General features: G+C 39.6%; 1 protein-coding gene and 2 long non-coding RNA genes across 3 annotated transcripts in view; 1 reads left to right on the top strand and 2 right to left on the bottom strand.

Annotated features, from left to right (window-relative positions):
• Positions 1–10,342, bottom strand: part of LOC117504869 — a 28,903-nt gene extending 18,561 nt beyond the window's left edge. Inside the window, exon 1 of the long non-coding RNA XR_004558925.1 lies at positions 10,301–10,342. This is a non-coding gene — a long non-coding RNA (uncharacterized LOC117504869). The remainder of the gene's footprint in view (positions 1–10,300) is intronic.
• LOC117504818 overlaps positions 1–16,121 on the bottom strand; it is a 3,434,143-nt gene that overhangs the window by 1,919,313 nt on the left and 1,498,709 nt on the right. The window lies entirely within an intron of this gene.
• Positions 8,308–16,121, top strand: part of LOC117504920 — a 23,109-nt gene continuing 15,295 nt past the window's right edge. Inside the window, exon 1 of the long non-coding RNA XR_004558979.1 lies at positions 8,308–8,318. This is a non-coding gene — a long non-coding RNA (uncharacterized LOC117504920). The remainder of the gene's footprint in view (positions 8,319–16,121) is intronic.

The raw sequence follows: 16,121 nt of genomic DNA, 5'->3' as shown, positions 1-16,121 counted from the left end.
TCAAGTTCCTGAAGATTTCTTGGTGTTCAGTTAAATCAATTATAACAAAAAATCTAAAGATGTAACAATGTGAATAGTCTGTCTGGAGGACATCGTGCTCAAAAGCTGAGTGAGTGTGCATGAGGGAGGATGTTGAGAGAAGCCACCAAGGCACTCATAACAACTAAAGGGTTGATAAGTGAGGGAAGCCACCAAGACACTCATAACAACTGAAGGGTTGATAAGTGAGGGAAGCCACCAAGACACTCCTAATAACTGAAGGATTGATCAGTGAGGGAAGCCACAAGACACTCAAAACAACTGAAGGATTGATAAATGGGGGAAGCCACCCAGACACAACACCCCTGCAGAAGTGTCAAGTAACGGAAATCAACAAGACAATCATGACAACTCTGAATGATTTACAAGTGAGGGAAGCCACAAGACACTGACACCTCTGAAGTTTCTATGAGAGTGACTGGACAGTCTACAACAGCTTTCATTGACATGACAACAATTCATTACTGTAACTGTATGTTTTTTGAGTCGTTCACAGGTCCGTAAGTTACCCATGATGCCGTGGGCACGAGCATACACCAGAACCATGAACGTGTGTTTAATGTTTTTGCTGCATTAAAGGTATGTAAGAGCAGCAGGAGGAGGACAGAGTTAGTCTGTGCAGACAGACACAGACCTCAGAGTCTGACAGCATCCTGAGGAGCCTCCAGCACATCCTGAAGGAAAACCACACACACACACACACACACACCCCGTCAGGCTTTATCTCTACAAACACACTCACACATGGAAACAGATTGTTCAGACTGTGGTGATGTGTAGCAAATTGCGCACTATGACAGTGTAGCTGGAAAGGAATTTAAACATGTTCTGATTTTGTCCTGGAATTTAAACGCTGTTGTTCTTGTGCACATGTCTGATTGTTGGACTTTCTCTCTAACTGGTTTGTCAGAGACGTCATGTTCCTACTAGAAATCTGTGTCTCTCTGTCTTTCACTTTGGTTCTTGGGTTTGAGGTGGAGGTTTAGCTGAGAAATTTGAGGATTCAAGGATTCAAACACAGACACACATGCACTCAGATACAGACAGACAGACATGCGCGCACGCACGCACGCACACACACACACACACACACAGCCTGTTTGTGTGGAGAAACCATGTTTCTGTTCTGCTCCTGAAAAAAATTCAGACAATTGTCAAAACAGAAAAGAAACCATTTGGCTGTTACCCTCTTTGAAAAATATTGCGATGAAAGAGAAATTTGAGGATTCAAACACAAGTGCACATCAATCAATCAATCAAATTTTTTTATATAGCGCCAAATCACAACAAACAGTTGCCCCAAGGCGCTTTATATTGTAAGGCAAGGCCATACAATAATTATGTAAAACCCCAACGGTCAAAACGACCCCCTGTGAGCAAGCACTTGGCTACAGTGGGAAGGAAAAACTCCCTTTTAACAGGAAGAAACCTCCAGCAGAACCAGGCTCAGGGAGGGGCAGTCTTCTGCTGGGACTGGTTGGGGCTGAGGGAGAGAAACAGGAAAAAGACATGCTGTGGAGGGGAGCAGAGATCGATCACTAATGATTAAATGCAGAGTGGTGCATACAGAGCAAAAAGAGAAAGAAACAGTGCATCATGGGAACCCCCCAGCAGTCTACGTCTATAACTTCAGTTTTATCTGAGTTTAAAAGCAGAAAATTAGAGGTCATCCATGTCTTTATGTCTGTAAGACAATCCTGCAGTTTAGCTAATTGGTGTGTATCCTCTGGCTTCATGGATAGATAAAGCTGGGTATCATCTGCGTAACAATGAAAATTTAAGCAATACCGTCTAATAATACTGCCTAAGGGAAGCATGTATAAAGTGAATAAAATTGGTCCTAGCACAGAACCTTGTGGAACTCCATAATTAACTTTAGTCTGTGAAGAAGATTCCCCATTTACATGAACAAATTGTAATCTATTAGACAAATATGATTCAAACCACCGCAGCGCAGTGCCTTTAATACCTATGGCATGCTCATGCAGACACAGACACACATGCACACTGATACAGACAGACAGACAGACAGACAGACACACACACACACACACAATGTAGGGAACCATTTCATTGTTTGCTTCATGAAAAAGTTGAATTAGAAAATGCAGTGTCACCTAAACAGAATTGAAACCATTTTGCTGTTGTCTTTGGAAATTAAGATGAAACAGCAATTAAAGCAACGACCAAAGGTGGTTACATTAAAACACACACACACACACACACACACAGTATGTGGAGACACCATTTCATTGGTTGCTTCATAACCATACTTTGTGTAATCAAAACACAAATGAAACCATTTTGCTGTTCTCTTCGGAAATTATTAGGATGAAACAGCAATTTCATCAATGATCAAAGGTGGTTCCATTAAAACACACATACACACACACAATGTAGGGAACCAAGGTGGTTCTATTAACACACACACATTCAAAGTTGGATTATGCAGTGTTGTCAAAACAGAAATAAAACCATTTTGCTGTTCTCTTTGGAAATTAAGATAAAACAACATGTTGAGCAATGAACAAAGGTGGATCCATAAACAAACACACACACACTCTGTTTATGTTAAGAAACCATGTCTCTGCTGTCTCTATCTCTTCCTCTTTTTCTCTCCAACACACACACACACACACACACACACACACACATTATGTAGAAAACCATTTCATTTTTTTCTTCATGAAAATTTGAATCAGAAAATACAGTGTCATCTAAACAGAAATGAAACCATTTTGCTGTTCTCTTTGGAAATTATTAGGATGAAACAGCAATTTCAGCAACGACCAAAGGTGGTTCCATTAAAACACACACACACACACACACACAGTATGTAGAAAACCATTTCATTGTTTGCTTCCTGAAAAAGTTGAATCAGAAAATAGTGTCATCTAAACAGAAATGAAACCATTTTGCTGTTCGCTTTGTAAATTAATAGGATGAAAGCAATTTCAGCAACGACCAAAGGTGGTTCCATTAAAACACACACACACACACACACACACACACACACACACACACACACACACACACACACACACACAGTATGTAGAAAACCATTTCATTGTTTGCTTCATGAAAAAGTTGAATCAGAAAATAGTGTCATCTAAACAGAAATGTTCTCTTTGTAATTTATTAGGATGAAAGAGCAATTTCAGAAATGACCAAAGGGGTTCCATTAAAACACACACACACACACACACACACACACACACACACACACACACACACACACACACACACACACACACACAATGTAGGGAACCATTTCATTGTTTGCTTCATGAAAAGGTTGAATTAGAAAATGCAGTGTCACCTAAACTGTTTATGTTAAGAAACCATGTCTCTGCTGTCTCTATCTCTTCCTCTTTTTCTCTCCAACACACACACACACACACACACATTATGTAGAAAACCATTTCATTTTTTTCTTCATGAAAATTTGAATCAGAAAATACAGTGTCATCTAAACAGAAATGAAACCATTTTGCTGTTCTCTTTGTAAATTATTAGGATGAAACAGCAATTTCAGCAACGACCAAAGGTGGTTCCATTAAAACACACACACACACACACACACACACACACACACACACACACACACACACACACACACACACACACACACACAATACATTGTCATCTAAACAGAAATGAAACCATTTTGCTGTTCTCTTTGGAAATTAGGATGAAAGAGCAATTTCAGCAATGAACAAAGGTGGTTCTATTAAAACAAACTAACACACACACACACACACACACACAATGTAGGGAACCATTTCTTGTTTGCTTCACGAAAAGTTGGATCAAAGGATGCAGTGTTGTCAAACAAATAAAACCATTTTGCTGTTCTCTTTGGAAATTATTAAGATAGAACAGGATTTTGAGCATACACACACACACACACACACACACACCCTGTTTATGTTAAGAAACCATGTCTCTCCTGTCTCTATCTTTTCCTCTTTTTCTCTCCAACACACACACACACACACACACACACACACAGTATGTAGAAAACCATTTCATTGTTTGCTTCCTGAAAAAGTTGAATCAGAAAATAGTCATCTAAACAGAAATGAAACCATTTTGCTGTTCTTTGTAAATTAATAGGATGAAAGAGCAATTTCAGCAACGACCAAAGGTGGTTTCATTAACACACACACACACACACACACACACACACACAGTATGTAGAAAACCATTTCATTTTTTTCTTCATGAAAATTTGAATCAGAAAATACTGTCATCTAAAGAGAAATGAAACCATTTTGCTGTTCTTTGTAAATTATTAGGATGAAAGAGCAATTTCAGCAACGACCAAAGGTGGTTCCATTAAAACACACACACACACACACACACACACACACACACACACACACACACACACACACACACACACACACACACACACACACACACAGTATGTAGAAAACCATTTCATTGTTTGCTTCATGAAAAAGTTGAATCAGAAAATAGTGTCATCTAAACAGAAATGTTCTCTTTGTAATTTATTAGGATGAAAGAGCAATTTCAGCAACGACCAAAGGTGGTTCCGTTAAAACACACACACACACACACACACACACACACACACACACACACACACACACACAGTATGTAGAAAACCATTTCATTGTTTGCTTCATGAAAACGTTGAATCAGAAAATACAGTGTCATCTAAACAGAAATGAAACCATTTTGCTGTTCTCTTTGGAAATTATTAGGATGAAAGAGCAATTTCAGCAACGACCAAAGGTGGTTCCATTAAAACACACACACACACACACACACACACACACACACACACACACACACACACACACACACAGTATGTAGAAAACCATTACAGCAACGACCATTAAAACACACACACACACACACACACACACCCTGTTTATGTTAAGAAACCATGTCTCTGCTGTCTCCCTCTTTTTCTCTCCAACACACACACACACACACACACACACACACACGGTATGTAGAAAACCAGTTCATTGTTTGCTTCATGAAAAAGTTGAATCAGACAATACAGTGTCATCGAAACAGAAATGAAACCATTTTGCTGTTCTCTTTGGAAATTATTAGGATGAAAGAGCAATTTCAGCAACGACCAAAGGTGGTTCCATTAAAACACACACACACACACACACACACACACACACACACACACACACACACACACACACACACACACACACACACACACACAGTATGTAGAAAACCATTACAGCAACGACCATTAAAACACACACACAGACACACACCCACCCTGTTTATGTTAAGAAACCATGTCTCTGCTGTCTCCCTCTTTTTCTCTCCAACACACACACACACGGTATGTAGAAAACCAGTTCATTGTTTGCTTCATGAAAAAGTTGAATCAGACAATACAGTGTCATCTAAACAGAAATGAAACTATTTTGCTGTTCTCTTTGGAAATTATTAGGATGACAAAGCAATTTCAGCACTGAACAAAGGTGGTTCTATTAAAACACACACACACACACACACACACACACACACACAATGTAGGGAACCATTTCTTGTTTGCTTCATGAAAAGTTGGATCAAAGGATGCAGTGTTGTCAAACAAATAAAACCATTTTGCTGTTCTCTTTGGAAATTATTAAGATAAAACAGGATTTTGAGCATACAGACACACACACACACACAGTATGTGGAGAAACCATTTCATTGTTTGCTTCATGAAAAAGTTGGATCAGACTATGTGGTCTGTTGAGATGATATTATGTTAAATAAGTTCAGTCAACAGTTATGAGTGTTTATCTGTTATAAGCACTGTGTGTTAGGATTTGGAACGAAAATCACATTGTTTTATGTGTGTTCATCCATTCATCCAAATCAGACCATTCAGTGGTTGATGGATGTTTCATTCCAACTAGAGTGCCTTGATTGAGAGAGTAACATCAAGTATTGAATGAACCTTGAATGTTTTAAACATATTTTTAAATAGTTTAACAACATACAGCAACTAGTGGGATGATGATACCTCAAGGAGTGTATTGACACACTACACAAACTGTGTCGGCACCATGGAGCTGTATATAAGAACTAGAGAGCGCTGTAGCGCTGAGCCGTGTGCCGACAAGGAGGCGTGATCGCCATTTTAATTCCGGGCAAGTTAGTGATTTGCGTGCTTAGAAGTTCACTTAATCTCGACAAGAAACAGATGGAATATGCCAGAAAGCTGCGCATGTTGGCAAAGCCACAAATGGAGGAACAAGGGAGACAATATTTCCTTCCATAAGTAAGTGGTTTTTGTTATTCTTGTCACTTTGTCCGTGATATTTGGATGATAAACAGCTGTATGTCTCCTGTCGTACCTGTGTCGCCTGATGACACGGACCATGAACTCTTCACTTATGTCTAGTTGATATTTTCCACTGCTAGACCAATGTCTAGTTAAAATACTTGTCGTTCGTGATTAAAATTGTTCGACAAGACTGAGGATTTTTTAAATTTGCACATTTGAAATAATGACATTATAATGACCCGCGCTGTGTCGCTCACAGTCACACCCACACATAGAGATGTGCACACACACCACTGACTTCATGAATGAAACTTGGTCAATAAAGGATAATTGTGTAAAAATATCATATATATATATATATATATTTGTGTGTATGTATATATATATATATATATATATATATTTGTGTGTATGTATTGTAATGGCTTTAGGAGCTGCGCTGTGTTGAACAAAGCAGCAGTTCAGCCTAGCAGTGTAGCTTAACAGTGCAGATCCGTGTAACTTTCAACACTAATATTTGGGAATGTGTGAGTGTCAGAGTAAGTTTAATACTTTCCTGACATAATTTAATGTAATTTAATTTTACTGGCTCGATATCCAGGTCAAAATGGCATTTTAACATGTATTTTGCGAGCATTTTTCTGAGTGTGTTCAGTCGCGAATCTCCATTGATAATGCATTAACATCCGGGTACTTCATCAATATTTTGCCAGGTTAGGAGACGTCATGTCACTGTCCATGAAGGGATGTTTTCATTTAGTGTGCAGCAATGAGACTGCGCTCTCTAGTTCTTATATACAGCTGCATGGTCGGCACTGTGTTGGTCACTCAATAGTGACCCATGCAGTAGTTATAAAATCATTGCAGGGAAATAAAATGAAAAGATGGAAACGCGAATGTGCTGCAAACCCAGCATCAGCCTGTGAAATACTTAATCGCCAGTCCTCTATTTAAAATATGATCTCATCTGGTCGCCATTTTAATTCCGGGCAATTTATTGAGCACCAGTCACAGAATTTCAATTAGTCTTATCAAGAAACAGGACGGAAAGCTGCACATGTTGGCAATATCCAGGTCAAAATGGCATTTTAACATGTATATTGTGAGCGTTTTTCTGAGTGTGTTCAGTCGTGAATCCCCATTGAAAATGCATTAACATCTGGGAACTTCTTCAATATTTTCCAGTTAGGAGGCGTCATTTTGCTGTCCATGAAGGGACGTTCATGTTTAGTGGGCAGCATTGGGAGTGTGGACTCTAGTTCTCATATATAACCTCTTTGGTTGGAGTATAACTAGCAAGGCTACTTTGTGTTGCTAGTTTTAACAAAAAAGTTATGACCATTAATTGAGCCTTAAAAAGGAGCATTTTAACATTGAATAAGTGTTTAATAAAATGGTTATAGTAAAAATATGTTGAATGTGTGATGACGTGCGCAATGCGAGTGTGCAATCGGAATTGGTTCTCCATCACATGGTTTTCCAAAATCCACATAGATTTACCTCACATGATGTGTCAGAGATCGTTTTCAGGAGTGATATCTTACCAGCTGGCCCATTTGAATAGCCCCCTAACTGCTCCAATTGCATTTTTGCATTTTTTGAACTTGAAAATTCTTCTCTGTTATAAAGTTAATCAATATGAGGACAAAGCTTCAGCTTTTAGCTCATACCTTTTTTGTTAAGGGTCCAAAAAAGCACATTTCATTCATTTAAAAAAAAAAAAAAAAAAATATCGGCTGATTTATCGGCTATCGGCAAATCAGCCGATTTATCGATTATCGACATTTTTTTCATCCAAATATCGTTATCGGCATCGGCCTAAAAAAAAATCCATATTGGTCGGGCTCTAGAATAAATGGCAAAAGCTTTTTGAACATGTGTATCAGATGGTAAAAAGTGCTGTAGAAATGCAGTCCATTAAAATTTTCTTTTTGCAAACAGCAACATTAAAAACTATGAATTAAATTATTTGGCTTATATATTTTTAATGAATTGTAACGTCACTATAAATGTGTTCATATCATATTTGATGATTTCTGACATCTTGTTCGAGTGCCATGTAATAATAATCATAGTAATAATAATATCCCAAAATTAAAAACAAAAAAGAATTAAATACAACAAGAAAAATAATGAAAAGATGAAAAACCTTAACTAATTACAGTCGACAGAAAATAAGTTTGAAAAATCATCTTAAAGTCACATTTCAAATGCCAACAGGCAGCCTCTTCCACAAGATACGACCACAGCAAAAAAGGCTCTGAAGCCGGCTGACTTCTTTTTAACCCTTGAGACACAGAGCAAGTCTGCATCCAAGGACCACAGGGCACAAGGAGGCACATAAGGCTGAACAAGTTCAGCAAGATAGTTGAGTTCATGACCGTTTAGAGCCTGAAATGTCTAACAAAATCTTGAAATCTAGTCCTCGAGTCAGTGAAGGGAAGCCAGAATGGCTGTAATCAAACCTGGTTTTCATTAAAACTTGAGCAACAGTAATTCTGTACCATCTGTAGACATCCTACACTATTTTATAGCAATCCAGAAAATAAAACACTGCAATAGTCAGTTGTGGAAGACGAGGACGTGAATTACAATTTGTGAAATTTAAAACAAATGCTGATGTACATTTCCACTTTATCAATTCCATCAGTGCGATAGCTTACTGTCATCAGGTCAAACTCACCACTGATACTTTCTTTTAGTAAGTGTTGTTTCACATTTGATCATATTGTATGAAAAACAGAAAAAAGGGGAAATTTCACACTTTTATAGTTATCTTTACAATGGAAGTGTTTTAAGAAATTTGTTCTAGTAGTCAATGATGACTTTATCACCTTTTTCAGCATCATTATATGCAAATATTGACGTTTTGTGCTTGTCCCACACCCAGGCTTTTGATCTTCAATGATAAAAATGAATGGTAAAAAAACGTTTTTTCTAATGTTTTAAAATATCTCTGAATAAAATATCAGTAAAATAATCAAAACATAATTGGGGTATTCAGTGTCATACAACTATTGTGATTTTTTTAAACAAAATGTAGTTGTCCCACACTATTGCCGTAATTTCCACCACAACACTGTAATGTCCCTTTAAACAGTTTGTATGAAAGATTGTTTGGGTAGTTTCTATGGAGATAAACAGTGACATCAGAGCACATGTATATAGCGCCAAATCACAACAAACAGTTGCCCCAAGGCACTTTATATTGTAAGGCAATGGTGTGGTGGAAATTACATTTACAAGGCCAATAGTGCCCGTAGTTAAAGAATCACCCATTTATTGTTAAATTAATTGTATTGTTTATTTGCAGACATGCAGCCGTTGTTGGTGATTAAAGAAGAAACTCTCCCTGAACACCAGGAATGGAATCTGGTTGCTGACCAGGAGGACATTAAAGAAGAAGAGAAGCTGTGGATAAGTCAGCAGGGAGAGCAGCTTCAGCAGCTGGAGGAGGCAGATCTCAACAAGTTTGGTTTCACTGCCGTCCCTGTGAAGAGTGAAAATGATGATGAAAAACCAGAGTCATCACCGCTTCATCAAAGCCGAAGTGATGAGAGCACAGAGGCTGAGCTTGTAGCCAGCAGCTCATCTGTACACAGAACACTGACAGCAGAAGCTGATGGAGAGGATGATGGAGGACCACAACCAGCCAGCAACTCAGGTCCAAACAGTCATTTACAACCAGCTACCAGTGGCAGGAGTTCAGACAGTTCTGGAACTGAGACTGACAACAGTTATGACTGGAAACAGACCAGAGAACGTCAGTCAAGTTTTACTGTCAAAAAACCCCCAATATTGTTCATTCCAGCAACACTGATGAAAAACAATTTAAAGGCTCTATGGAAAAGCATCTGGTCACATGAACAACTCAAAGCAACAAAAGGAGAGGCAAGCAAGCAGAAAACCATTTAGCTGTTCAGATAAGAGGAAAAGACAGAAACAGAAGAGCACTCTGAACAAACACATTAGAATTCAGACAGGACAAAAAGCATTTGTCTGTTCTGAGTGTGGTCAAAGATTTGGACAAAAGGGCAACGATCTGGTTAGGATAACTATAGAGCCTAGGGTGCAACTTTAGACCCCAGGTTTGGGGCCCATTGCATTCTACTAAAAAGACATCAAAGATAAATGAAAAACCAAAAGACATGAGAAGAACTGTTTCCTGTTGTGGTCCGAGGCTAAAGCTAGTTAGCTGGAGACGCTGGAAACTCTTGTGTGAACAGATCAAACTTCACTCTGTGATCCTCGAATATGTTTTTTGAAGAGCTCCAGAAGCACAAAGGTCGACAGTAAACCGGAACAAGAACAAAACGCGAAGTTAGCGCGAAAAGGTGGAAGAGCTGAGAAGACATGCAGCCATTGTTGGTGATTAAAGAAGAAACTCTCCCTGAACACCAGGAATGGAATCTGAGTGTTGACCAGGAGGACATTAACGAAGAAGAGAAGCTGTGGATAAGTCAGCAGGGAGAGCAGCTTCAGCAGCTGGAGGAGGCAGATCTCACCAAGTTTGGTTTCACTGCCGTCCCTGTGAAGAGTGAAAATGATGATGAAAAACCAGAGTCATCACAGCTTCATCAAAGCCCAAGTGATGAGAGCACAGAGGCTGAGCCTGTAGCCAGCAGCTCATCTGTACACAGAACACTGACAGCAGAAGCTGATGGAGAGGACGATGGAGGACCACAACCAGCCAGCAACTCAGGTCCAAACAGTCATTTACAACCAGATACCAGTGGCAGGAGTTCAGACACTTCTGGAACTGAGACTGATGACAGTGATGACTGGAAACGGAGAACTTCAGTCAAGTTTTAACTGTCAGACAAATACCAATATTGTTCGTTCAGGCAACACTGATGAAAAACAATTTAAAGGCTCTAAATATGGAAAAGCATCTGGTCACATGAACAACTCAGAGCAACAAAAGGAGAGAAAAGCAAGCAGAAAACCATTTAGCTGTTCTGATGGTAGTAAAAGGACAGAAACAGAAAGGCACTCTGAACAAACACATGATAATTCATACAGGTCAAAAACTGGAACAGGACACTCGGCTGGATAATCCACCAGATCAGCATAGTTCTGATCCTGGACTCCAGCAACAACAGCATCAATGGGCCAGAAGAAACAAACGAAACTACACCACAGTAAATTGGACCATTGAAGAGAAGAAAAAGATCTTTCACTGCTTCACTTACTCAAGGCATGAGAAGTGGGGCAGAAAGAAAAAGGCAGTATTTGAAGAGCGCATAAAAGAAGCGGATCTACCACCACAAAAGAAAGAAGCCACCACAACTACAAAACTGGAATCGATCGCCTCACAAATTGCAAAATATCTGACAGCAGAGGAAATAAAAAAATAAAGGAAGAAGCCCAAAAGGAAGCGATAAAAGATTATCAGTTGATGGATAAAGGGAAGCAACTCCAGTTTGAAAGGAGTCAGTGGAAGAGGGAGGAAGAGTGGACACAGCTGTGGGCAAAGGAATATGCCAAAATGAAATACCCCAAAAACCAGACAAAAGACCTAGAGAATGGCAAAAAAAAAATTCCACCACCACTGCCCAAGTAAGAAAGACATCCCAAATAAGACTCTCACCACCCAAAAATCCAACTTTATCAAACAAAAACATTTCTTGGAGGATGAAATAAAAGCAATGCAACAGAAGGTTGGGCAAATGATCAGAGACGGCATGTGCCCTCTGACGCAACCCATTGCACCACCAAAAAATGATTGCCCTCAAAAAAAGTACATCCCCGAAAAAACGAACCATTCCCTGCCCCCCGAAAAAATGAGCAACTCATTGCCCCCCGAAAAAATGAGCAGTTCACCAGCTCATCTACAAAACAATATACAGGTGCACACAGACCCAGAACAGCAGGAACTAGAAGAGGAATTGGCAAATAAGATTGAAGACACAAGAAAAATGGACATGAAAGAGCACCCAAAGCTGACTAAACTAAAGGAGAATATAAAATTCTAAAACATCCTGCAAAAAGGTAACATAGGACTGACCATACTGGTCCTAAAAGGAGCCACATTGACAGAGTTAAACTCTGTAAATTATGGAGCGGCATGGTACATACAAAGTAAATTAACCCCACAAGAGCCTAAGAGCAGATATCTCCCAAATGGCCACATTTTTGGGAAACAAAAACCACAAAAAGAATCTTCTTAAAAAAGTAAATCGCATTAAAATAAAATACAATGTTGAAGACAAACAGCTAGGTGGAAGGCTGGCTGAACATCAAGCCTTAGTAAAAGCTTTCGCAGCACAAATTAGGAACAAAGACAAGAAAATACAAGCAAAACAGATAAACTATTTGCAAAAAATCCCAGACTAGTGTACAGAAAGCTGGCAAATGACACAATAGAAGTACAACAGCCACCTGAGAGAGAAGAAATTGAAAAATTCTGGAGACCACTCTTTGAAGACCCAAAACACCACCAAGAGGCTGAGTGGATTGAAAAAATAAAACAGAAAAACAAAGACAAACAACAAATGCCAGCAATTGTAATCACTGAAGAGGACATCAGAAAGAAAATGAGTGAATACAGTAACTTCAAGGCACCTGGCATCGACAAAATCCCAAATTTTTGGCTGAAAAGACTGACAGCATTACACCAACATTATGCTGTGGCTTTCACAAAAATATTGAACAGAGAAGAGGACATACCAGACTGGCTAACGACAGGGAACACAAGCCTAATTCCAAAGACCAAGGAAACACAGCTTCCCGACAAGTACAGACCCATCTGCTGCCTAACAACAACGTACAAATGGCTGACAGGAATCATAGCTGATGCCATTTATGAACATCTTGACACTGGTGGCTACCTGGAAAGTGAACAGAAAGGGTGTTCCAAAAGAAGATTAGGAGCTAAAGACCAGTTACTGACAGACAAATCTATCCTGGAGGACTGCAAAAAAAGGAGGAACCTCAGCATGGCTTGGATTGACTACAAAAAGGCAATAAATAAGGTCTTTCCTGAGAGCACAAATGAACAAGTGGAACACCACCATCAACCTCAACCACACAGAGGGTCAAATAACAATCCCAGACATACGAGTTCAGAGAGGGATATTTCAGGGAGACAGCCTTTCACCTCTCTTATTCTGCTTAATCATGGACCTGCTCAGCAAAACCCTGAAGGAGCATGATATCTGATATAAGTTAAGCAGAAACAGGAAAAAAAAAAACAAAAAAACTTGTGAACCATCTGCTGTTCATGGACGATTTGAAACTCTATGCCAACACAAAAATGGGACTCAGTCAGCTCGTGGAAACTGTCCATAAGTTCTCAAAAGACACTGGTATGGAATTTGGACTGGATAAATGCTCAAAATGCACAATGACAAAAGGTAAAAAGACAAAAACCGAAAACAGACAATTGGATGAAGGGAGTTACATTTGAAGATCTGGCTGCAGACTTCACATACAAACACCTGGGAATTAAACAAAGTAATACAATTGAGCACAAGAAAATGAGAACAAAAACAACACAAGAATACCTAAACCGCTTTAAAAAGATCTGCAAAACACAGTTGACATCAAAAAACAAGATCACAGCCATAAACCAGTTTGCAATACCAGTGGTGACCTATGGGTTTGGCAAAGTAGACTGGCCACAGCGTGAGCTTAATAAGATGGACACAAAAACCAGGAAGATGCTTACCCTCCACAAAGTCATGTACAGAAATCAGTGCATGGACAGAATATATCTCCCTCGCAGAGAAGGCGGTCTGGGTCTCACTGAAATCAACCAGGCCTACAGAGCGTCGATAATAAGTATTGGACAGTACTTAAAGAGCTCTGAAGAAGAAATCGTAAAAAAGGTCGCACAACATCACAAGGCCTTAACCGAACGGACCTCAATCACTAAACTGGCAAAAAAACTTTGGCGGAGAACTTCTACAAGACAGAAAAAGCAACAGTCTCATGCCTGCAACAAAACTTGCAAGACAGACCAGAGAACAATACAGCAAAAGAGAAGGAAAACATTGAGTGGAAAGATGGAAACAGCACAAAAGAGCTGGATGTTTCCAAGAAGAACTCGAAAAGGAATACATCGACAAAGTTGGATCAATGCAGTGGCTAAAAAATGGAAAACTTGGTTTTGATGGAGAAAGAATTCTGATTGGAGCACAAGATCATGGACTTCTAACAAATGGCTTCAAAAAATGGCAAGGATCTCACAGAATGATAAATGCCTTCAGCATGCCAGATGGGCATTATACATCCAGACACAACAAGATCTGTCAATATCTCCACTGGAAGGTCTGCAAGGAACTGGAGATGGAAGTCAAAGAACATGTCTGGGAACATGTCTATAGAGCCTAGGGTGCACCTTTAGACCCCAGGTTTGGGGCCCATTGCATTCTACTAAAAAGACATCAAAGATAAATGAAAAACCAAAAGACAAAAAGCATTTTTCTGTTCTGAGTGTGGTCAAAGGTTTGGACATAAGAGCAACCTGAAAACACACATGATGATTCATACCAGACACTGGGTGGGTTGGAGTTGCTACTGGACACAAGCCTCGAGTGTCCTCCGTCCCACTGTGAAGGGGTTTGCCAGGAGAGATCTTGGTATGAGGATGTTTCAAAAGAAACAAACCCCAGGTAAAACCTCCACAAAGCGCATAGGCACCAGGGCGTATGAAGAAAATGGTGCAACTTCTCCCAGTGCTGCGGGGAGACATGTCTCCTGTAGCAGCATTCAGCTGGGTCATCCACCAGATCAGCGGTGTCACCCACCAGACTGTTCTGATCCTGGACCCCAGCAACAACACCTTCAATGGGCTAAAAGAATCCAGTGAAACTGCATCATTGTAAATTGGTCCATTGGGGAGAAGAAAAAGATCTCTCACTGCTTCGCTTACTCAAACATGAGAAGTGGGGCAGGAGATCAAAGGCAGTATTTGAGGAGAGGAAAGGTCACCATCTTGAAGAGAGCCATCAGATACAAAGTCTGTAATGTTAAGGGTGCAGCTTTAGACCCCGGGTCTGAGGCCCACTGCACTCTTGTAGAAGGAAATTCAAGGCAAATGAAAAAAAAGAGACACACCATTTAGCTGTTCTGATCACAGTAAAAGACAGAAACAGAAGGGCACTCTGAACAAACACATGATAATTCATAGTCATTCACTCCCCCCCCCCCCCCCCCCCCCCAAAAAAAAAGAGCCATTCACCAGCTCATCTACAAAACAATATACAGGTGCACCCAGATGCAGAACAGCAGGAACTAGAAGACGAATTGGCAAATAAGATTGAAGAAACGAAGAAAAAGAAAAATGGACATGAAAGAGCATCCAAACTTGGAGAATTAAAGGAGAATAAAAATTCAAAACTATCCTGCACAAAGTTAACGTGGGACTGGCTAAACTGCTCCCAGAAGGAACCACATTGACAAAGTTAAACTCGGTAAATTATGGAGCAGCATGGTACATACAAAGTAAATTAGCCCCACAAGATTTGGAGACAAAAGGAACCACAATTAAGAAAAAGAATACTGTGCCACAATAGAAAAAAAAAATCAGCCGCGTAAGAGCAGAGATCTCCCAAATGGCCACATTTTTGGGAGGTTAAAACCATAAAAGGAATCTCCTTAAAAAAGTAAGTTGCATTAAAAGAAAATACAATGTTGAAGATAAACAGCTGGGTGGGAGGCTGAACATCAAGCCTTAGTGAAAGCTTTTGTGGCACAGAATAGGAACAAAGACAAGAAAACACAAGCAAAACAGATAAACAAGCAATGTGCAAAAACCCCAGGCTCGTGTACAGGAAGTTGGCAAATGACACAATAGAAG

The sequence above is a fragment of the Thalassophryne amazonica genome, chromosome 23, assembly GCF_902500255.1.
Source record: "Thalassophryne amazonica chromosome 23, fThaAma1.1, whole genome shotgun sequence".
Lineage (NCBI taxonomy): Eukaryota > Metazoa > Chordata > Actinopteri > Batrachoidiformes > Batrachoididae > Thalassophryne > Thalassophryne amazonica.
This window is presented reverse-complemented; position numbering and strand designations above follow the sequence as displayed.